Genomic DNA, 26,076 nt, shown 5'->3' on the forward strand with positions numbered 1-26,076 from the left:
TAAAGGATTGAAAATCCTAGATCTGTTTGTGAAAATGAATGATGGAATGTCTACAATCATCTGCGTAGGAACCAAACTCAACCAGAAACACCACAATAAGATTGTAGCAAAATCCTAGATCTATTCTGAAAACGAATTTAATGCCAATCTTCTGTGTGACAACGAATGAAGTGCACATCTGTTGCGTTAAGCAACACATCTCTGAAAATTCTATCGGAAAATCCATTCTTCAAATGGATAAACTCCATACAAAAAGTTGGGATGATATTGGATCTGAAAATAATTCGTATCAATATTATGGACAAACTCAGGAGCAAGACTGCAGAAAAGCTGGCAGAGGATAGGACGTAAAATAACAAAGCACAAACCCAATAATCAAGCATTTCCTTTTTAATTAAAATAGTCAGCCTGGTGGCGTGCAGTGTGAAACCAGATCCAGCAAGATTACGTGCATGCAAACGGGCCAAAGTTGCAACGTATCTTTTCTTTTTCCCCTCGAATCCACACCATCGTCGACGGTTAGGTGTATACGTACGCATTACTACGCCGCGTTCGTTGCTTCTCAGGTTGTGATGTGATGGATTGTGGTGGAGGCCAGATGGCATGTCTGGGTGTTTATATAAAAGCCAGCCGGTTGGAACAAAATGGCAAGTACTGATACGGATTAGAATTTTGGGATGGAAACAACCAAGGACTTTTGGCGCTGAGGCAAAATGAAACATTGCCGATTTAAAGGGAACTCTTATTTTAGAAAGAGGTAATGACAGGCCAATCAAACAAGAAAATGGAACGCGTGGAAACAAGCTGTGAATTACCAATAAACACATTTCTACCCTAAAGAGGTTACTTTCTCCATAGCCATAAAACCTTCAAAGTCATATGCTTTGCTTTCTCTACACTCCAATCATATGCTTTGAACCCAATATCTTTAAAAAATAATACATTTGAACTATGGTGCAACCAAATAACTTCTACTATAGATATTACGTTCTCATCGCGTGGCCGACCGGAAGACTAGTTTGATGGAGAGACCCGGGAGAGATGTATCTCCTCGGTGGCATAGAGATTTAAAAAGAGTTGTCTCCCTTAGAAAATCATACACGTGCCAGCCCAAGGCATTGATACAAATCTCTCACATTTGTGCTACAAATAGCATTGTTATATACTCCCTCCGTCCCACAATATAAGACGTCTTTGAAAGCTAACATAGCTTGCAAAGATGTCTTATACTGTGGGACGGAGGGAGCATTATTTATGCCCATTACACACGACATATATGTGCCAGATAAAAGGTGACAAAATATCACGAAACACATGAAATTCACACAACTTTAACTGAGTACAAAATAAAGTACAATAGCTGAACGGAACAACGAACAAGGAACAATACAATGACTAGTTATCTTAGCGGACATTCCAGTCCTCTGCGTTCCGCATGGATGGCACGAGCCAGATAGGGGGGCATCGCGCCCGAGCTTGATTGCTGGTAAGTTCTACACCTAGTGCAAGATCTTCATTCAAGCTGAAACGGCATAGGTCAGGAAAGTCTCCATTCCAACTCCTAATGCGTTCATGCATACTGAAAATGCATCCATGCTTCATGAAGGGAAGGTCCTGGGCATCATGTACAGATGGTGGCATTTCAATCATCAGTGGATAATTCATGCCAATGAACAGAGAGTATGCTCCAAGATCATGCTTTCTTTCCCAGTGAGCCCCAGCAAGATTCCAGACCATGCCATTCAACTGGAACACAAGGCAGCGCATTGTTCCATATGAGCGCAGTCCTCGCTCCAGATATGGACTCTCGACCTCTTCCCCTGTTACAACCCCACGTGTGTGGACCAATAACATAGTTTGATTGTCATTTATGTCAGGTACAAGATTCCAAGAGAGAGGCGTGAGGTCCTGTCCATCGATGATAACAGGAGCCGGGATTTCCTGAGGAGCCAAGTTCAATCCTGCCCAAAAACCGTTCATCATATTAGTTGTCTGAATTGCAATAGTTCCTAAAATGTGATCAATGTAGTTGAGCTTACCGTACGAGAGCTGCCAAACGAAAACAGACCCCTCGTTTGTCAGTGCAAAGATCCGTCCGCCATGAAGAACAGCATCTTCATACACAAAAGGGAACATGAGGTCCGACCTTAATAGTTTCCACCCGTCGGAGGTGAAACCACCCCTGGCGATGGCAATTGAGATGTCGAACACCGCGATCACAGTGTACTTGCTATAGCCGGCCTTCTTGGATGGTGCATCAGCGATAGCTATCTTGTTCAGCTTTGCCCTTGCTTGATCAAAGTGGAATTGCACGCTGTCTGGCAAGTCTTCCAGATCAAACCCTATGCTGGAAATGGGCGGAAGTGGCACAGTGACCGTAGTGTACACATTGTGCAGTTCAATATGGCCAGCATCCCCGACATACGCTAGCCAGTCACCGTTAGCACCAACCCACCGTTTGTCAGGAGTAGACATAAAGCGTGCATGCAGTGCCGGGGCATCCAGAGGCATGAGCGTACATCGCGTACCTTCCTGTGGCAGCCCGATCGGCCACGAGAGATCTTCCTCGAGCACGCATGGTAAATCAAGCGGCATGTCAAGGGATATTCTAGGAACTGTCTCTAGAAGGACGGTGCAAGTACCAGCAAGTCGAGCACGACTAAGCACGTCAATCCGAGATGTTATTATTTGCAGGATGTCCTCCTGCATGTTGGCCCATCTTCGCTGGTTGCCGTCCGTCGCCTCCAAGTTTGCCTCGCGGGCATGTAGCATGTTGGCATTCCGGCTAGGCGATGGGGAGAGGATTTGGCAAACATTAATAAGACATGTAAATTCTAAAGGAATTTAGTAATATTAAGGCGTGTCAATTAGAATGGAAAGAACAATGGATAACCGGTGATAAATTACTCATTTGAGATGGGTTTGACAAACATCTCCAAGAACCAAATGCACGTACAAACACCATCAATTCTCAAAAGAAAACGTAGAAACATCATCAGAAATGGTATAGGAAATTTGAAATGTGCTCTCGAAATTATCTATAAGTGTTCATTTGTAGCGTTAAGCAAAACAATGCTTTTTTTCAAATTTTCTGCAAAACTTCATTCTTCAAAGGCGTGAACTTCACAAAAAAGGGTGATATTATAGAGATGACACATGATATAATACATGTCAAATCCATAAAACATGTCGGAATCTGATGGCATACGGTACGAAAAGAGAATCCCATTAAAAAATACAAACGAGAACGAGCGGTGATACATGTGATTGACATGTATTATATCGTAAGAGCAAAAGTAGACTACGAATGATTAACATGCAACGGGCAAGAGCTGCAGCATACCGGGGCCGGCCGCGTATGGAGTTCCTTCTCGACCGTCGAATCCGCGCCATCGTCAGGTGTATCGCGATACAGCCTGTAAGTACTACCCTGCCGTTGTGGCTTCTCAGGCTGTGATTGACTGGTGGAGGCCGGAAGGAGGTGATGGTTTGTCAGCCAGGCCAAAAGGCCGGCTTATATAAGCTGGCCAGTTGGAACAAAATGGCAAGTCTTGATACTATTGATAAGGATTCAAAATTTTGGATTTTAGCGAGAGGCATGTGAACGTGTTCGGGTCTACGCTTTATAGATGTAAACGTGGACGATATAACTTTATTTTCTTATGTATGTGAATGCCGTTGATTTAACCTTCTTGTTATATATGTGAACGTGGTTTATTTTACTTTACGAACACATATGCTCATACATACGAACATTTACTCATTCCTATAGACGCACGCACGCACGCCCTATCCTTATGAGCACCTCCGAGAGACTGAGACGACACATCATTTTGAGATTGAGAAAGTTACCACAGACGTCTACCTAGTCAACGGGAACGTCTCCTCCCACTGAACCCACATCACCAGAAGGTCTGAAATAAATTCAGAAAAATACGAGCACCAGTGTCAAGTCTACACCTGAACCCTCGTGGGCCCGGGATAAAACTGTGCTCCTAGCCATCCAACCACATGTTGGTTAGTGGTTGGTTCGTGAGCGTATAACTTGTTATCAAAAGATAATCAGTGACTCCCTGGAGGGAAAAAAGTAAACACTAGAAAAATGCATTACATTATTATAACGCCATAGACATAAGAAAAATGAATCCTAGCTAATAAAAATGTATAGCTTTGGTCTTATACGACTTTGCTTTTGTCGATGTTTTTCCATGTGCGCGTGAGTTGGTGTAAGTTGTGTGCATCTTAAGTATGCAAAGCCCGGGTGTCTGCTCATTGTGTTATGTATGTTCTTGATGCTTCATTTTAAGGTTAAAAGAATCCACCCTTTGTCGAAAAAAGGATGACCAATGGCAGCACATAGAGACCATTGCCATTAGCAATATCTTTCACATGATTTGAGGAATATTAAACTTGTTTTTTCCTGGGTTTCTCGTGCGCCAAGAAATAGTGGGAGTACAGGTTGCACGGTTGTATTCCACCATGCAACAGAGGCTAAACTACGTTGGGAGCACAACTGACGCTACATGGGAGTACATTATCTGGGAGTTGCACCGAAAAACGGTTCAGCCAAACCTATCAGCAATGTTTCTACTTCCAAAGATCTTCACGTGCCAATTGCAAAGATGAAAACAGCTCATAATTTGGACGCTCGATTCAAGAATATTCCACTTTGAAAAGTTGGATCCAAGAAAAAGAGCACAAGCAACCCACCCATTTGCCTCCCATGGGAATAAACATCAAAAACTCTCTGGTGGCGACACCTGGCGCAAATGCAGTGAGCCACTTGTTCCCACCAGAGAAGTTTGAAAGTGACATTTGTAAGAGGTACCCCTTAACAAGATATTTCGAATAAAACATGTCTTGAAATTATCATTCTACTTAAAACACACGGGGACCTATTAAGAAAACTGGCCCATTGTGCAAAAAACGTTAAAATGAAATACTTATCAAGTGAGACAAAACAACTTGCGCTATAACACATAGTTGAATTGAGCCCATTTTACGCCCGCGGCTGCCTCCTTACTAGTTGAATTGACCCCATTGAGCTCACTCCCTGCCCGAAATCTCCTACACCGGTATGCAAGAGATAGGAGCCCGAGGGGCTACAGACCGTGGTGATGGAACGACTATGTTCGTTGGAGCAGTGTACATTGGACTCAGTTCCAGTGCTCCTCTATCAAGTGTGGCTACTAATGTCATGCACATGGCGCCGTGATCGATTGTGTTGGTCGGGAGGTGGCCACTAGTGCCAATGAAAAATTTGGATGTGATGCCGATGTGCGTTGGATTGGTGCCTAAAGGGTGGCCGAGGATGCGCTAGGGGGATCCTTGGCTCAGATGACCGCCTATGAATGGGATCGGGAATCCAGATCGGTGCAGCGCCCAATCTGATCACTCCTACATTGTAGCTGGCTTCCAAGGCCTGCAGGAGGATGCAGCTGCATTGTGCTGACCGTGGGGTCACATGGAGATGTGTGGGGTTGTGTTATGGCGTTTGATGTTCTTAAGTGTATAGGGTTGAGTTGCAGCCTTTTCAGGGTAGGAGTATTATTCTCACAGAGTGCTTAGCAAATGGTCTTTGACTCATATAGAGGTTTATCAAAATGTGTCTGCAATTTGATTAGGGATGGTGTCTATCTATACAGAAATATATGTGGAATTTCGTGACCACTCTTACAGGATAACTTAGACACATCCAAATAAATAATTTCACTTGTTTTTAAAAATATTTCTTGCACTAGTACTTGCATTAGCATAATAACATACTATGCGTTTGTGGATTGCTCACTCTTTATTTTGCAACCAAGAAATCATAATATAATTAACTATTATGATGCTCTTTAATTGATGTTAAAAAATATTAACAAATTTGAACAATAGGTATACATGAAGAATCAATCATGCCCTTTAAATTACCACAATGATCTAGAGTTAGAATAACTTATTTTGAAGTGTGGAGGTCTTCCCAAGGTGATAGTTTCTATAGCTAATTTACTGGCTACACAAAATGTAAACATTGATAGATAATATTGGTGGGATACGTTAGGCGCATCGGCTGCAATATAAAATTTTCCTACTGGCAGTACAACCAGGAACATGCTATGGAGATGGATCACATATCATTACCACTAGACGTGTAGTACCATGCAGCAGAAAAAGAGTCGTGGAAGCGCGTCACCAAAGTCATCTCCTCCTCGTGATCTCCCATGTAGCCGATCGGACCTCATGAACAGGTTAGTCAGAGCGTAGCAAGTGCACTGCCTCTAACGATATCCTCTCGTGCAGGAGGAGAGCCCGTGTGGCAGACTGCTAGGTCTGATTGCATAGCCGGCAGCATGTGGAGGTGGCTAGTTACAACACATGCAAAGCCCTCATGACAAACGCCGAAGCGATCAACTGAATGCATGTGTCGCACCTCCACTATATATATATATATATATATATATATATATATATATATATATATATATATATATATATATATATATATATATATATATATATATATATATATATATATATAGAGGCATCCACCGCGGGCTCAACACATGGGCCCCACATGGATTATAAAGCCCAAAGTCTGTCTGACCTGGATCTGAGTACGAGTAGGATCATATCCGACTCACCAAGTCGGTTCCGGCTTTACAGGTTCCTTCCCTTAAGAGCGGGACCCCTTAGGTTATAATCAACTTGGTCTCTAGCAAAGCGTGCCTACTCTAAGTGTCTAATGAAGTAGGTTCGGTGAACCTGTATAACGTGTCACACTTCTGTTCCTTTTGCCTCATGATATATGTTGTCGTGCTATAGGCGAGTCAGTCATCCTTGTTGTACGTAGCCCGGGCTCTTTCTCATTCCAGTGATGCTGACCTCAAACCGGATTGTATCATAATCCTTGTCACATGGACATACTTATCAAGGTCAAATCACACGAGGGGTCTAGAGTATATCTATACTAATCGGAGGGGCAAATCCCATCTTACTCAACCATGCCTCACGACATGGGTCAGGACAAGCCCCAACCCTACCTTTATAACCGATTTATAGAGTATCATTTGGTCTGCCCAAAGCAGAATTATCACCATCCCGAGTCCATGTTCCAACTCAGGTCTTAGGATACAGAACCTATGTTGTACAAGAGACTCACATATGACATATCTCCGCATCTCACAGTCGGGTCTATCCGACTCACAACTTATCTGAACTCGGATCCGACTAAGTCGAATCTGACTCCAGATCTTTCTGAGTCCATATAATCCTGCTAGCATCCAATGCTACATGGCTAGTGAGACTAAGCCATCCACCATATCATATGCTAGTCTAGCCGCCTGCTTGTCCACACAACCCTTTTGACTAGGGACCATTTAGACAGTCATCATACAATGCATAGTCTCACAAACAAGTCACGTACTTACTGATACGCATCATTGATAATATCGAAATACTATATTGATTCATGAACTTACATAGGAAATATCATCGTAGCTGATCGCCTCTAGGGCATATCTCCAACAAATGTGCAGTCGTTGATTCCCAAAGTCATGCATCATCCATAGACAAATATGGAGTATAATAGTCTATGGGGCCTATTTGATTGGATGCATCACCATTTTCGTACTTGTCCGGATTAACTCAAGCCATGTATCTTCTGCCTATCAATTTTTCGTGGAGGCCACAACATTTGGCGAAGGGGACTAGTAAGGAGGTGGATTGCAGAAGGTCACTCCAGAGATAGTGAAGAAGAATCAGTGGTGGAGAAAGGGGAGAATTTCTTCTCCAAACTCCTTGATTTGAGCTTACTCCAATAGATGCAACAGTTAGTCACCACTGCATTCAATGACATAAGGATAGTTTCGTCCCATGATAATGGATCCATCCCCGAGTACATTGTATCATGAATAATGGAAGAAAACCTTGTGTTTTCCCTTGGATCCAATCGTATCCTAACCACCCAACGCACAAGGCGTCACCTAATAGTTATGAGAGACTGGGATAAATATAAAATTATCTTTGAGAGCATTGACTTCTCACGGTTATAGTCGCTGATACTGTTTGGGGAGTGGGTATCACATCTCTGTAGGTATGAGGCTACTTTGGGTGCTTGATCTGGAGGCTGCATTGTGTGTAAAGGAGGAAAATCTCAAGAAGATGATCAAGCGGCAGTATTGCCTGAAGTTTCACTCTTTATAATGATGCATTGAGATCTTCCATCTGGCAAGTTCACTTGCTGATATCAGGTTGCTCCAGACTCTAGATGTGAGACATCCCTCCATAGTAACACTTCCTGTGAGCATAACCAAGTTACATAAGCTACAGTATATTCGTGACGACAACATCATCCCAGTATCAACACTGTATGTCTCATCTAGTAGCTCACTAGAGTTACACGCATGCCCTGACATATTTGGTGTTCAGGTGCCTATAGGTATTGGAAAATTTACGGTGTTGTGCACAATTGGTGTTGTCAATGTTTGTGTTCCACGTGGGAAGACCATTGTGGAAGAGCTCAACAAGCATACCCAATTGCACAAGCTTGGAGTGTCTGCTATTAATAAGCGTAACAACAAGGACTTTTTAATTGCAACTGTTAAGCTTTCACTAGTAGAAAAAGGGCCATTTGTCCCGGTTCGTAAGGCCCATTTGTCCCGATTGGGGAACCGGGACTAAAGGGTTGGTACTAAAGCCCTATACCTTTAGTCCCAGTTCTTACACCAACCGGGACAGATGGGCCTCCACGTGGCCGCTGCTGCGAGCCCAGGCAGGAGGGCCTTTGGTGCCGGTTGGTAGCACCAACCGGGACCAAAAGGCATCCACGCGTCAGTAGCTGGCAAGAGCTGAGGTTTTTTTTGAAAGAGGGTGGTTTAGGGGGTTTTGGGGGTTAATTTAGGGTGTTAGCTAGCTAATAGAAAGAAGTGTCCTCTCTTATCTCCGTGCTTGGTCGACGCTACGTACTATATGTATAGAGAGGCCCTCGACACGCTAGCTAGTAAGCAAATGAAGGAAACCATTAAGTACAGAAGTTTGTCATGAACATATGCATACCGAGAGAAGTGATATCGACCTCTCCTTCTCCGAGAGATTGTGCGAACAAAAAGTTTTCGTATATCTATCCGACGCTACTGGCTACATATATACAATATTAAGATCTCTTACAATATAATCCCCTAATTATATATGAACTTTGGCACCCCGATCCGCATGGAACAGGGGGCCTTCGCACGTCAGCCCATTATAACACCGGACGCACGACAGGTCCATGATACAGCATTCCAGGTAAAACAATATTCATCAAATACATGTGTATAAGATTACATCATTGATGAATACAATTTTTCTGGCATAGCCCTAAGGCTATTTACATGGCAGCGGAAGTCCATATAAATGGCGGCAGAAGTCTTGGTTTGGCAGCGTCTCACTAAGGCGGGGCTCCATAACGCACAGGACTGGCAAGATTACGGCCTAGCATGACGGAACAAGCGAACGACCTACAAAACTGGCATGACACGTCAGGTCAGTACATTCAATGTACTTGCAAGACAACCAAATAGATAGCATCCAAACAAACAGATGACAACGCAAGAACCAAGCGTATGCAACAACCTACCTCATGGCAGAAACTAAGCATGGCAATGGCATATCAAACTTACTTCTAACATGGCTACAGCAAAACATAGCATAGCATTTCAATCATAACATGGCATATCAAAGCATGGCGTAAATTCAGTCAAAGCATGGCATGGCATCATGAAACTATGCGGAAAATAAACTACCAGTCATATCCGATGCAAACGTAACATGTTAACTTTATGCAACCTTCTACTGTTCTACCATGGTTCTTTAAATGCAAATAACAACTTACTACTCATGCAATGCAAACAGAATGTGCACCGAGTCCCTTGGACTATCTTACCCGTGGGTTGCATTGCAACCAAGCGATGATCATGCACGGATCACCAATGGAACCACACTTGGTTCAACACTGACCGAGACCTTGTCTCGTGATCATGCCAACTCATCATCGTGATTACTCACGACTGTCTCACAGTCCAAGTCATCACCTTATTTCACATTATTCATCCACTTAGTTATATTTGGTTCACCCTCCATTTCTACCGAGACCTGATAGTGTGACCCACTACGAACTTGTGCCCATGACTGAGGACGCGGCTATCGATAGATTTAACACACACACTCTGCAGTGGTAGCGCATTGTACCCACACCATGAAACCCATGGCCTCGCACTCCCATTCGGGTGGACCAACGGCGTTCCGACAAAACCGATCTATTGCCATGACACTCTCTCGGACACTCCGACCAACACCCCTTTTGGGTTCAGTCCTGGGTGGCCCATGCCTACCAAAGGTCTTACGACCACCGTCGTGGCAAAAACGGTCCCAAATGGGGACAAACAACGCAAAACAACTCGGGCTCACAAGGTTCATGTCCGCCTACCTGATCAGGGTAGCGCGTGCCCATAACCTTCCCTACGTTGGAGGCACCAGCGAGAGGCATGACAATAGACCTGTTAGGGTCTTCCCATACCAAGGCAAATGTGGCTGCACTGGAAAAAGCCCGATTTGGTGGCACTATAACATCCCAGTGATGATGGAGGGGCTTGGTTATTAAGTCATATTATTAACCTCTCCATCGTCGATCATTATGCAAGCATTATTAAAATGAATGCAACAACTAACATGCAACATAGCGATGCAGTAACAGTGATATCATATGAAACATGGCAATACTAAGTACTTGCAATCTTAGCAGTGCAACCGAATTATCATAGCATCGATACTACTAACATGAAACTATGCAGAGGCATGATATTCTCAGTAACAACATCAAACTAGCATGTCAACTATTTCATGAAAACTTAAGCATGCAAGGCAGATAACAAAATCATATCGTACGAGTGAAATATCAGCAGACGGAACAAATAAGAAACTACTACAACTAAACACACACACGAGGTACGAGCAAAGTCAACATGCGAGTTCGGGGCTTATGATAAGAGGTTGGCTTGCCTGGTGTCGAGGATTACTCCGGAAAAAGTGTGAAACGATCGCGGAAAGATTTGCCGGAAACAGTTCTCTCTCGGAGGGGGCTGTTTTCATGCAAGGGCAAAATGGTCATTTTCAGAATGCGCAAACATGGTGAAAATGATTCCATCAGAACGGGTTCGACGAAACGAAGACGTGGGCTTTGGAATCACCTGATTTGGAGCTACGGTTAAAGAGATACGATTGTTTAACTACCAGGGACCTATGTGTGAAGAAAACCATTACAAACTGGGCCCCGACAGAAAAACAAATCGCGCCTTTCTAAGAAATACGATTTCCAGAGGGGAAAGCGCATTCAGGCCTGGAGAAGAGGAAGAATATGCTTTCGGCTTAGGGAAAGCGCATTTTTGGGAATACGTGGTCACTTATCCACGTCAGCGCCTGGGGTCAACCCCTAGTGCGACTGACGGGTGGGCCTCGCGGAGGTGGGGCCCGCCTGGCCTGCGTCTTCAACCTCCCGCTCGCACGCCCGCCGGGAAGAGGGAGGGGCTCGCCTCGACGGCGATAGCTGGCGCGTCTGGCCACCGCTCGCGATGGCCGACCTACCCCCTCCCGTGGTGTTGTCAGCTGCCGTCGAGGGGCACTAGGGAAGGAGCAACAAGGTGGGCGGCGGAGCAGGGCTTCGGCCTCCGGTGAACAGGGGGCTTCGGTGGGGGAATGGGGTGGGCAAGGCAACGGGGAGGCTCACCGGACCCTGGGAAGGATAGAGGTGGAGGTGGAACGGCGAGAGGGGAGCGGCATCACCGGAATCGAGCGGAGCCCGAGACAGCGGCCATGGCGATGGGGAGGGGTTAGAGAGGAGCTCTGGGCTCGGGGAGAGGCTCTGGGAGGCGTTGAGAACTGCGAGGGGGCCGAGGGCTCTACTTATAGCCGCGGGGACGAGCTCTAGAGGGAGGGGCGAGGCGACACGCGGCACGGCTAAAGTTGGAGGGGATTTGGGCAAGGATTTGGCATAGCTGCAGTTCAAATGCCAAATCTGACCCAGAAAGCAATTGATGAAGAAGAACTCACTAGGAGTGTTGTATTAGGCTAAAACTTGGTAAAGCTTCCTGATTTGGTCATATGTAGACGCTGCAAAAATATCATACCAAATGGACTTGCCAAATTGGTACTTGTTTCACAAGCATCAGATCTGACCATAAACTTTGGAAAAATCCAGGAGAATATTGGCTACATGAAATGAGCCAAAATTTGGTCTAGGTGGGTTATATGGATAGGAGAAGGCTTGGGAATTTTTCAGCCATATTGGAGCAAGATAAAATACACTTGCTTCACAAACTAAAAATTTGGACAGAAAACAAGAATTACTCCTGTGCTCACATAGATCAATGAAATGATCTGAATTTGGGTGGAGGCTAATGATTTGGAATACTTGATAAGAGGGAAAAGTTTCGTCCCATTCTTAAACTCTATGAAGGTACTTCCTTCACAACATTACAATCTGGTCAGAAACTTTGAAAAATTGCACAGGGAGCTAAGATGAAGAGAGTGAGCTCACATTTGGTATCCAGGGGTTATTTAACAATGTTAATCACCCTGCCAAATTGCAGCTCAATTGGAATTAGGAATAGAGCACTTCCTTTGCAAAACTTCAGAGAAGGCAGAAACTTGCATTGGATCATGTGCCTAATTTTTGAACTGTGGAACATGGGATAAGGATGGAACTTGTGATTATATAGCAAGGGCAAGCCCCACAATTTATGTGAGAATTTTCCCTGCTATAAAAATAGTAGTTCCTTTAGGAAGTGGCAGAAATGCCATATTGGTATTAAATAGGAAAAGGCAATTTTCCATATTTAATTATGGCCAATATATTTGCTAGAGCTTGGATTAGGCATAAATATCAACTCCACCAATTCTCATGAATTTAGGAGATGGCTAGCTATGCCTTTGGATTTTATTCCTCAGAAAGGCAAGAAAAGGAATAAATCATAATTCAAAAATATTGCATGGGACTTAGCAATACTTTTGCATATCCAAGGATTAGTAGGATTGGAGGGTCTCTTGAAACAGATGGAATGATCAACAGCTCAAAGAAAACGATGACTCCTTTGTAATCACAAAGGCCACATTCAAATTCCAAAAATTTGGAATTAGGGTTTCAGAGGATTTGTGATGGTGCAAAAGAGGGCTTTGAAAGGTTGGAAATGACAAAATTTCTCAGAGTCATCCAACAAACTCCGGAGTAAGTACTACTTTCGGGTATGTAAATCGCAGCTCCCTCGGCAGTCCTGGAGATTGTGCGGTGAATACTTTTCAAACCCTGCGAGACAAAGAAAATAATTACTTGATATCAGGAAATGAACAAAAAGTTCCCGATATGGTGCGATAATGATCGATTGAACTTACTTCTTGAGAGTTTTAGTCATGTCCGCATAGGTCTCGGGATCTTTTCGTCTCGAGTCTAAGACGGTTACTAGTCCCTGGTCAAGCTTAATCTCCAGGAGAATATAGAGGAAGCTGCGCACGCATGCAGAACTCATCAATTACATTACTATAACCTCGAGTGATAAGGGAAACCTGAATATGCACAAGACAGTAACACTCACTTGAAGTTGTAAGGAAAGAGTATTTTATCTTTGTTTTGATTTATTACCAACGATTTGAGCAAGTTGGCCTCGGTTTCTTTGGCTTGAAATTTAACCGTAAATTCATATATGAGATTTGTGTTAATGAACCCAATATCATACATTTCTGCTTTTCTGCATTCGACGATCTTCAATCTGCATAATATAGTGAGGATAATTATAAATACATGCAATGAAAGAGCTGAGCTATTTATAGAGACTTAATGACAGAAGTAGTACTTACAGAGAGTAGCAAGTGACCGTTAATTTATCGAGGGCCTTTTGATTGAAAAACTGGAAGAACTCCTCAAATGGAATAGACAACAGATCAATTCCAACGAGGTCGTGCTCCTCTTTAACTCTCAGCGTCAAAGTATTCGTCCCCCAGACTCTCTACAGGTTTCCATGTACCAATCATGGAATCTTCGCATCATCGTTGTAAGAGATCTTTCATCTTTGACGAGAGGCTTCCCGTAATGGTATTTGTGTTCGTCCACCTCCAAGAAATCATAATGTACATCGTCGGGCAGGTAATCTCCAAGATTAGTATTGGGCAAAATCTCTGGATGATTAGCGACGATATCGCTAGACACCTTGAGCGGGAGCACGATTGGTTTGCTTGTTCGCCGAGCCGGGCAATTTTTTTCCAAGCTCGTCGTTCTGCTAACCTTCGATCACTGATAGTACTTCCCGACCGCTCCGCTTCGATATATACCTTTTCAGTAATGTGCTCATAGTTGTTTTTCGGCGGAGACGGTGGTGGTTTCTTCAGGGCATCGATAGTGCGCTTTACTCTCACCGGATCTATCTTCTCCTCCGGAGGTGGATGTTTCTTTGATTTCACCGCTTGAAAGAAGTCCCTCACTTCGGCTTCCATGATCTTCGCGGTTTCCTCCACGGTCCTCTCGTATGGTAACTTCTCTAGAGGCTTGAGAGATGGACCGAATCTGTATTGCCTCCCGCCTCTGGCTGCACTGCTAGACACCAGAGCAGACAGAGTGGCTGCGGCTGTCTTTTTTCTTTGCTTACGAGGCGGAGGAGAAGGACTACGACGCGCCGGAGCAGCCGGAGCGGCGGCGGGTCTCTTCTGCCCTTGCTGACGAGGCAGAGAAGGAGAAGCCTGGCTGCTCGGGTGCGCCAGCGCAGGCGGAGAAGGAGGCGGAGTGCCGCCACATGCCAGAGAAGGAGGCGTAGTGCCCTGATCACTCGCCGGAGGAGGAGGCAGAGGAGGAGGCGGAGTGTCCTGACTCGCCGGAGGAGGAGGAGGAGGCGGAGGCGTCCAGTTCGGAAGGTTGATGAGCTCCTTCCGCCATAGGCATGGAGTCTTCACAGCAGAACCCAGCTGAGTCTCCCCTTCACCGGTAGGGTGGTCAAGCTCGAGGTCCTCAAATCCCTCCGTTATTTCGTCCACCATCACCCTAGCATATCCTTCTAGAATTGGACCGCAGTGAAAAGTTGCACCGGGTTCAGGAGGTCGAACAGAGCCGACAGCCGCCTTGACTTTTAAGTTCTAACATTGTGCCATAAGGTGGCAATGTTGAGACTCTGTCATAGCATCCACGGGGTAGCTAGCAGGAGCCGTCAAGACAGGCTCCTGAAGCAGCTCGGTGGAAGCCACGCTGCTTCTCCGCTGAGATGGCGGGGCAGCTTCGGGGGTAGCTTCAGCAGGTCGCTTGCTGTGAACTGCGTCTCGTTCGTCTAGCGCTTGTACCCTTGCGTGCAGCTTCTGCAGTTGGGTCTGCTCCACTTTCTTCCTCCTCTCCTGGCATTTGTACCCGCCTGCGTCCGAAAACCCAGCCTTCCGCGGAACGGAGCCTGGCGTGCCTCGTGTCCGTCCAGGGTGCTCAGGATTCCCGAGGGCCATTGTGAGCTCGTCGTTCTCTCCGTCGGGAACGAACGTCCCTTCATGTGCTGCGACGATATAGTCCTGAAGCTTCGTGACGGGTATTTGCAGTTCCTCGTTCATCCAAACACACTTCCCTATTACAGGGTCCAAGGTTCCGCCAACCCCGAAGAACCAAGTCCGGCAATGGTATGGCCAGTTCAATGTCTCTGGTTCAACCCCTTTATGACACAGGTCACTCTCAGCCTTGGGCCACAACGGCCGGGCTTTGAGGTAGCCACCTGACCCCGTGCGATGGTGAAGCTCCTACTTCGCAGCATTTTTCTTGTTTCTCGCTGACATCTTCTTACTCTTATCCGATGTCTTGTGGGCCACAAATGGGTCCCAGTGATCCCTGATCTTCTTATACCGGCCAGTGAATTATGGAGTCTTGTCTTTGTCGACAAACGTTGTTTTCAGCTCAGTCTTCCACCTCCTGAATAGATCCTCCATCTTCTTAAGAGCATGAGCCTTGACCAATGGCTCTATAACTGACTTCTTCAGATCCTCCTCTGGCGGTAGGGTGAAATTTGCCTTCAGCTCGGTCCAAAGATCATCTTTCTGCCTATCGTTGACATAAGACACCTCAGGGTCTTCCTCCTTAGGCTTATACCATTGGTGGATGCTGATCGGGATGATGTCCCTAACAAGAACCCCGCACTGAGTAGAAAAAGCTTCCTTGGTCCGGATGGGTGCAATCGGTCGGCCATCGCGCTATTTCTGTGATCGTGAACTTTTCATCCAAGCGCAACTTTTTCTTCGGGCCTCATCTCTTTACCGAAGTTGTGCTCGATCCGGAGGTCTAGAAAAAAGAAGACAGACGAGAGTTAATATGTGTGCATACCAAAACAATGAATGCATCTAGTCAGCACATGCTTAATTAATATATATACCTGGCCGAACTCCATTCGGTCACCGGAGTCGTTGTCACGGTTTCCTTCTTCCACCGGCATTCGGTCACTGGAGCCATTATAATCATGTCTCTCTTCCTCCATTGTTCGATCACTGTAGCCTGCTTCTTCACCCTGTCCTTCCAGACCATCGATGTCGTAGAGATACGACAAGACATCAGCTCCGGCTACGATTATGTCCCCCAACACCTGTTCTGCTTCCTCGTCTCGTCTGTGCTCCATTGTTTCTACAAATATTACAACATGGAAATTATTATACAAACATGACAGCAGGTGGATATATTAGTGGCAAACGTTGACCTAGCTACCTAATCACAACAAGGAATCATATTAGTGGCCTCGACGCTTCTCTAAGGTTTGGGGTGGCCTCGGCAATGCTTATAGGGTTCAGGGTGGCCTCGACGACAACGCTCTTTTAACTTGGTAAATTTGGGTGGCCTCGGCAGCGCTTCTATGGTTTTGGCCGGACCGCCTCTCTCATGATTGTCTGACGTCCGGACCGACAAGGGATTTAGCAAAATGGCACCATTCTGGATGTGCAGAAAATTGTATAGTGTCAAAGGATTCAACAAAACCATGTCTTCATCATTAGGCGAAAGTAGCAGGCGCATGGTGGTACGAAGTTCTCCAAAGTTCTTCTGGAACAGAGTCCCGGATAGGATAATTCATACAAAAAGATGAACTATCCTATCCGGGACTCCGTTCCAGAATAACTTTGGAGAGCTTCATACCATCATGCCCCGGTTACTTCTGGCTAATGATGAAGCCATGGATTTCTTCAATACCTTGACACTAGGCAACCTCTCGACCCATCGAAGATCCTTGACCCTCGACCCTCAAACCCTCGGCCCCTCGATGACCCTCGAACCCTCGACCCTTGACCCCTCGACCCTCGAACCCTCGGCAACCCTCGACCCTCTACCCTAGCTAGTTCCCGAGCCTCGACCCCTCTGTGATCTCCACACCATCGTTCCCGATAAAAATAAGAAGAAGAAGAAGAAGAAGAAGAAGAAGAAGAAGAAGAAGAAGAAGAAGAAGAAGAAGAAGAAGAAGAAGAAGAAGAAGAAGAAGAAGAAGAAGAAGAAGAAGAAGAAGAAGAAATAAAAAGAGGAGAAGAAGAAAAAAAGAGGAGAAGAAGAAGAAGAAAAATAGAAAAAAAGAGGAGAAGTTCTATTTTTTCTTCTTCTCCTCTATTCCTTCTTCTTCTCCTTTTTTTTCTTCTACTTCCTCTTCTTATTTTTTTTCTTCTCTTCTTCCATTCTTCCTCTCCTTCTTCTTTCTTCCTCTTTTCTTCTTTTTCCTTATTTTCCTTCTTCCTCGACGACCCCAACCCTAAACAGCACAACTTCCTCTTTTCTTCTTTCTATGAATAAAAAAAACATCACATTCTATGAACAAGAAAACATCATATGTCATCCACATCCATGCATACATCATGTATATGATCATCTATGAACAAAAAATCATCATATTCTATAAAAAATCATCATATATATGAACAAAAACAATTATGATAACAAGCATATATATCATCATATATATGAAAAAAACAAGCATATATATGAAGAAAAACAAGGAGAGGGAGGGCGCCGGCCGGACCAAGGTGAGGAGGGGCGCGGGGTCGGCGGCGAGGACGGCGACGGCGACGAAGTGGGCGGGGCAGGGCAACGGCGACGACGGGGGTGGGCCGGGGCGGCGCGCGCCGGGGCAGGGCCGGGGAAGCCCGCGTCGTGGCAGGGGCGGCGAGCGGCGACGGCGTCGGGCAAGGGGCGCGGGCGACGGCGTGTGATGGCGAGGGCACGGCCGACGACGACGACGGGCACGGGCGACAGTGACGACGGGCGCGGGAGACGGTGACGAAGACGGCGGGGGCGGCGGGCGGCGGCAAGACAGCCTGGCAGCGTCGATGTGTCGGCATCGTCGGGGCGGCAACTGCGAGATGAGAAGTGAAATCTCACAAGTGTTTGCTTATATACCAAAGCCTTTAGTCCCGGTTCGTGGAACTAACCGGTACCAATGCCCCCTTTAGTCCCGGTTGGTGCCACCAACCGGGACCAAAGGGTGTCATTGGTCTCGGTTGGTGCCACGAACCGGTACCACTAAATCCTGGCCCATGATTGGGTTTCTAGTCGTATTCAGGCCGTGTTGACCCAGTAGGTGGCACTTTTTTTTGTGTTCTTTGTTGCTTTATTTATTTTATTTTGTTTCTACTTACAACAAAATACTTACTGTTGCTATTTTATTTTATTTTGTTTCTACTTATTTATTAAATTTTATTTTGTTTCTACTTATTTATTTTATTTTGTCTACTTATTTATTTTATTTTGTTTCTACTTGTTTATTTTATTTTCTTTTTGCTTATAATGTTTTGAACAGAAAATACTTTGATAATTTTAGATGCATAAATTTTATATAATTGTAGTTTAAAAAATACTAGAGGTTTTTGAAAGCTTTTTAGTTCATTCTTTTAGCTATTAGTTCATTTTTTTTGCTATAGTTCATTTCTTTTTTATATTAGCTCATTTTTTGAGCTAAATGATCCTGAAATTGAAAAGCACTACAAATGAACTCTGGAAAGGTTGAAAGTTGCCATGGTATCATCATTTCACCCAAATAGCATGTGCTAAAAAGTTGAGAGGGTTACAACAAAAACTGGATGCACTTCGTGTACAAAACGGACAATCTCTTTCGAAGTATCAGAGTTTCATACGGAAACTCGTCTGTTACATGGATATTCTAGATCAAAGGCATCATCATAATAGTCGTGGAGAGAAAGTATTCACTTTTCCTTCGCTTCTGTCCTTTGCTAATTGCACCGTAACCATGGATAATCTTCATCGTTTAACAGGGTGCTTGGGTCAGCCTTGACTTTGAAGGGAGGAATTTCATGAAACTTTTCATAATCTCCGGACATGTCTGTCTTGCCCTCCACTCCCACGATGTCTCTTTTTCCTGAAAGAACTATGTGGCGCTTTGGCTCATCGTATGATGTGTTCGCTTCCTTATCTTTTCTTTTTCTCGGTTTGCTAGACATGTCCTTCACATAGAAAACCTGCGCCACATCATTGGCTAGGATGAACGGTTCGTCAGTGTAACCAAGATTGTTCAGATCCACTGTTGTCATTCTGTACTGTGGGTCTAGCTGTTCCCCGCCTCCTGACAGATTGACCCATTTGCACTTAAACAAAGGGACCTTAAAATCATGTCCGTAGTCAAGTTCCCATATGTCCACTATGTAACCATAATATGTGTCCTTTCCCCTCTTGGTTACTGTATCAAAGCGGACACTGCTGTTTTGGTTGTTGCTCTTTTGATCTTGGGCGATCGTGTAAAATGTATTCCCATTTATCTCGTATCCTTTGTAAGTCAATACAGTCGAAGATGGTCCCCTGGACAACGAGTACAACTCATCACAAATAGTGTTGTCACCTGTGAGACGTGTTTCCAACCAACTGCCGAAAGTCCTGATGTGTTCACATGTAATCCAGTCGTCACACTGCTTCGGTGTTTGGAGCGCAGACTGTTCTTGTGTTCATCGACATACGGGGTCACCAAGGTAGAGTTCTGTAGAACTGTGTAGTGTGCTTGAGACTAAGAATGCTTGTCCCTGCATATTATTGAGTCCCCTCCAAGCGTGCCTTTTCCAGCCTGTCTCCCCTCATACCGCGATTTAGGGAGACCCATCTTCTTAAGGCCAGGAATGAAGTCAACACAAAACCCAATGACATCCTCTGTTTGATGGCCCATGGAGATGCTTCCTTCTGGCCTAGCGCGATTAAGGACATATTTCTTTAGGACTCCCATGAACCTCTCAAAGGGGAACATATTGTGTAGAAATATGGGGCCCAGAATGACAATCTCGTCGAATAGATGAACTAGGACGTGCGTCATGATATTAAAGAAGGATGGTGGGAACACCAGCTCGAAACTGACAAGACATTGTGCCACATCACTCCTTAGCCTTGGTATGATTTCTGGATTGATCACCTTCTGAGAGATTGCATTGAGGAATGCACATAGCTTCACAGTGGCTAATCGAACGTTTTCCGATAGAAGACCCCTCAATGCAACCAGAAGCAGTTGCGTCATAATTACGTGAAGCCATGAGACTTTAGGTTCTGGAACTTTTTCTCTGGCATATTTATTATTCCCTTTATATTCGACGAGAAGCCGGACGGGACCTTCATACTGAGCAGGCATTCAAAGAAGATTTCCTTCTCCTCTTTGGTAAGAGCGTAGCTGGCAGGACATTCATACTGCTTTGGAGGCATGCCATCTTTTTCGTGCAAACGTTGCAGGTCCTCCCGTGATTCCGGTGTATGTTTTGTGTTCCCATACACGCCAAAGAAGCCTAGCAGGTTCACGCAAAGGTTCTTCGTCACGTGCATCACGTCGGTTGAAGAGCGGACCTCTAGGTCTTTCCAGTAGGGTAGTTCCCAAAATATAGATTTCTTCTTTCACATGTGTGCGCGTCCCTCAGCGATATTCGGAATAGATAGTCCGCCGGGACCCTTTCCAAAGATTACGTGTAAATCATTGACCATAGCAAGTATGTGATCACCGGTACGCATGGCGGGCTTCTTTCGGTGATATGCCTGGCCTTTGAAATGCTTGCCTTTCTTTCGACATTGATGGTTGGTCGGAAGAAATCGACGATGGCCCGGGTAGACATTCTTCCTGCATTTGTCCAGGTATATACTTTCGGTGTCAGCTAAACAGTGCGTGCATGCGTGGTATCCCTTGTTTGTCTATCCTGAAAGGTTACTTAGAGCGGGCCAATCATTGATGGTTACAAACAGCAACGCGTGCAGGTTAAATTCCTCCTGTTTGTGCTCATCCCACACATGTACACCGTTTCCATTCCATAGCTGTAAAAGTTCTTCAACTAATGGCCTTAGGTACACATCAATGTCGTTGCCGGTTGCTTAGAGCCTTGGATGAGAACTGGCATCATAATGAACTTCCGCTTCATGCACATCCAAGGAGGAAGGTTATACATACATACAGTCACAGGCCAGGTGTTGTGATTGCTGCTCTGCTCCCCGAAAGGATTAATGCCATCCGCGCTTAAACCAAACCATACGTTCCTTGGGTCACCTGCAAACTCAGCCCGGTACTTTCTCTCGATTTTTCTAAACTACAACCCGTCAGCGGGTGCCCTCAACTTCCCGTCTTTCTTACGGTCCTCACTGTGCCATCGCATCAACTTGGCATGCTCTTTGTTTCTGAACAGTCGTTTCAACCGTGGTATTATAGGAGCATACCGCATCACCTTCTCAGGAACCCTCTTCCTGGGGGGCTCGCCGTCAACATCACTAGGGTCATGTCGTCTAATCTTATAACGCAATGCACTGCATACCGGGCATGCGTTCAAATCCTCGTACGGACCGCGGTAGAGGATGGAGTCATTAGGGCATGCATGTATCTTCTGCACCTCCAATCCTAGAGGGCATACAACCTTCTTTGTTGCGTACGTACTGTCGGGCAATTTGTTATCTTTTGGAAGCTTCTTCTTCAATATTTTCAGTAGCTTCTCAAATCCTTTGTCAGGCATAGCATTCTCTGCCTTCCATTGCAGCAATTCCAGTACTGTACCGAGCTTTGTGTTGCCATCTTCGAAATTGGGGTACAACCCTTTTTTGTGATCATCTAACATGCGATCAAACTTCAGCTTCTCCTTTTCAGTTTTACACTATGTCCTGGCATCAACAATGACCCGACGGAGATCATCATCGGGCACAATATCATTTGGTTCCTCTTGATCATCAGCAGCTTCCCCCGTTGCAGCATCACCGTATTCCGGAGGCACATAGTTGTCATCGTCCTCTTCTTCTTCGTTGTCTTCCATCATAACCCCTATTTCTCCGTGCCTGGTCCAAACATTATAGTGTGGCATGAAACCCTTATAAAGCAGGTGGGTGTGAAGGATTTTCCGGTCAGAGTAACACTTCGTATTCCCACATATAGGGCATGGAAAGAACAAAAAATCATTCTGCTTGTTTGCCTCAGCCACTTTGAGAAAATTATGCATGCCATTAATGTACTCGGAGGTCTGTCTGTCACCGTACATCCATTGCCGGTTCATCTGCGTGCATTACATATAATTATGTGTGTCAAAAACCATTACATATTCACATGGATAGATAAGTGACCAAATTAATAGAAGTTCATCATCAAATTAAAACCAAAGAACATACATAGTTCTCATTGAACAACATATGTAAAACCTTTCAATGCAACAACAAATGCGATAATAATCACAACCAAGGTAACAATTGATCCAACGACGTAATGATACCAAGCCTCGGTATGAATGGCATATTTTCTAATCTTTCTAATCTTCAACCGCATTGCGTCCATCTTGATCTTGTGATCATCGATGACATCCGCAACATGCAACTCCAATATCATCTTCTCCTCCACAATTTTTTTTATTTTTTCCTTCAAATAATTGTTTTCTTCTTCAACTAAATTTAACCTCTCGACAATAGGGTCGGTTGGAATTTCCGGTTCAACTACCTCCTAGATAAATAAAATCTATGTCAACTTGATGGGCATAATTGTCATAAACACTAAATGAACCAAATAGTTATAAAAGATAATATATACCACATCCGAATCATAGACAGGACAAGAGCCGACGGGGGCGGATAACAAAACCATCACACTATATAATAACAAGCAATAAGAACAAGAGGCTCACCACGGTGGTGCCGGCGACGAGATCGGCGCGGGCGATCGACGGGGGTGAAGACGGGGACGGGACGTGACGGACCGCTAAACCTAGACAAATCTCGGGGAAAATGGAGCTTGGAGGTCGAGCTTCGAGAGGAGAAAGCATAACTAGTGTGGCTCGGGCATTTCATCAAACACCTCATGTGCATAGGAGGTGAGCTAGAGCACCACAAAGCTCTCCCCTTCGGCCAGAAAAAACAGAGCACTGTGGAGTGCTCTGCTCGTGGGCGAGGGGTATATATATAGGCAACTCATTGGTCCCGGTTCATGGAAGGAACCGGGACTAAAGGCCCCCCTTCCATCCCGGTTCTAGGCACGAATCGGGACCAATGGTTGTGGGCCAGGAGCGAGGTCCATTGGTCCCGGTTCGTGCCTAGAACCGGGACTAATGGGTCCACACGAACCGGGACAAATGCCTCCCGAGGCCCGGCCAGCCCCGTGGGCACACGAACCGGGACGTATGCCCCCATGGGTCCCGGGTCGTGACAGAACCAGGACTAATGGGCTGGCCAAGCCCCAACCAAAGCCCTGTTTTCTACTAGTGTTCATGCACTAGCCAACGCAACCAAAAGTGCGAACTAATGGAAAGATCTTGGCAATTCACATATACACTTCAACACCCCCTTGCACGTGTGATGCAGAAAGTCAACACGTGAATAGATTTAGAGGTATGGCTCAAGAAGCCTATAAGTGCACAGAAAGGGGGCAATAACAATTTTTGGATAAATCATGAAAGCAAGGACTTGAAGCTCAAGTTCGTAGGCTCTAATTTCCATGTTAAGCTTCATGCACTAGTCAAGGTAACCAAAAGTCCAAACTGATGGAAAGGGCTATGCTATCCACATATACACTTCAACAGCAACCTCGGGTCTTGTGCATTTGGAATCATTTTTATTGTGGTATGGCAAGGATAATCAAGGGGCTTCGATGACATGTTCCTGCCTTGGGAAAACCTACAGCGTCTTCCACTCTATGGGCTTGAAGACGAGTTGCCAAAATTAAGAGACCTTAGCAAGCTAAAGAAGCTGGATCTTGAGATGGTCACTTTGAAGAAATATGACATTGAGTTCCTTCGCCAACAACCTAACAAAACAATGCATTTTTCATCTTCAAGTCAAATAGCTTCAACTCCATTTTCATGTCAAGATGTGTGGGGAGCAGCTGGTCACCTTCTTAAAGGTGAAGATAGTCGAGATTGCTTGCAGCTGCAGTGAGTTACATGTATCCTTGGATCAAAATCGATGAAGAATCTTAAGCTTGTCTAGATTGTTTACTCATGTGGATCATATCAGCTTGGCGGCCTGAATAATCTATCTGTACTCAAGCAAGTCTTTCTCAAGGGTACCAATGATGAAGCATTCATGAAACAATTTGCAAACGATCTTGCCAATCATCCAAAGAGCCCTATCGTAAATCAAGGGTAACTACCGCCATCATCTTGAAACCTCACTGTATCTGAGTATCAGTTTGTTTGCTTCTCCTTTTTGTTAAATCCCCTTTTGTTTGTAATCCTGAAGAGTCTTGGTGTTGGTGTTGCTATTAATCTTAATTTCCCCGGCCTGTTGACTCTGCTTATTCTAGATTTCTCACACTTCAGTATGCTCTGATGTGTACTAAATCAAACGTCCACACAAGTGGAGGTGTCTGTCTTAATACAATATGATTTTAAGTGTATCACCCATACAAGGGAAGGATGGTTTTTTAACCCGCAATCAGGGATTTATGTGTTTTCTGAGGAGCCGGCTGCATCCCTACAGATCTTCCAGGTTAGTTTTCAAACTCTTGTCAAATACTCCCGGCAACGATGATTAACCACCCTTCACTTTCGCACTATGTCGTGTCTCTTTTGAATTGTATCCCGAAACTTTCAAATCTTAATTAATATACAGATGGAGTATATTTTATCTTTGTTCTTATAATCACCTTACACAGAAATCTAATAAACTAGATGAGACCCCGCGCATTGTTGTGGACCGTTGAATACATTTCAATTAGATTGGATTGTGTGGAATATAAATATACAGATTAATAACATCTGAGCCGAAAGTAAAAATACATACAACTTATTATATTTGATTATATATAGTTGTAAAATATTTATTGAATATTTAGATTAATAACATGTGAGCCAAAACTGAAAATGCATATGAAATTATTATATTTGATTATATATAGTTGTAAAATAATTATTGAAAATGAGTAGAATAATTGAATGAAAAATATTTTTGCACGAATGATTGCATGTGGGGGTGGGTCTTTTCCCATGCATGGTTGCATGTTGAGGTGTGCCTTAACGCATCCATAATTGTATGGTGATGTGGCACATTTGCATGTTGAGATAAATAAGTTAGTGGAGGTCACTCTTTTACGTATATAGGATATAGGATATGTTAACACAATTTCCATTTTATGTCGTGTTGTGTGTTTTAAACATGCAATAGATTGATTGTTCATTCCAAAAGGAGTTTAAGCGATGCATATTTCTCGGAATTAACATTTGAATTACATTAAGAATGAATTTGTTCTGGTCTTGTTGATTACTGGCTACCCATTTATTTTTTTCTTTGAGTGCTGTTACAGAATTTATGTCTTGTTATTTTAGTAGAAATTTAAAATCTAAAGAAAGGGGCAAGATTCAACTTTTCTCACTATATTCTTGTGATTTCCTCTTTTTATGTAGTTCTCACCCATGAATAGCTTATCAGAAAAGTCATGTGTATTGGAGATCTTAACAGCAATCACACTATTTTGCGAACATCCTATTTTACTCATGGTGAAATTCCCTACTAAGATATGATGTTGATGTCAACATATCATATACTCCCAACGACCAGTTGTGATGTTGATGTCAACATATCATATACTCCCAACGACCAGTTGTACTGAATCACCGACACTTATTTTCAGATGGATGGACTACATA

At 44.5% G+C, this 26,076-nt stretch overlaps 1 pseudogene; it reads left to right on the top strand.

The window, feature by feature from the left end:
- Positions 1–3,358: 3,358 nt before the first annotated feature.
- On the top strand, positions 3,359–24,760 carry LOC123171460 (uncharacterized; annotated as a pseudogene).
- The last annotated feature ends 1,316 nt before the right edge of the window (positions 24,761–26,076 follow it).

This window comes from Triticum aestivum, chromosome 7D, assembly GCF_018294505.1.
Source record: "Triticum aestivum cultivar Chinese Spring chromosome 7D, IWGSC CS RefSeq v2.1, whole genome shotgun sequence".
Taxonomy (NCBI): domain Eukaryota; kingdom Viridiplantae; phylum Streptophyta; class Magnoliopsida; order Poales; family Poaceae; genus Triticum; species Triticum aestivum.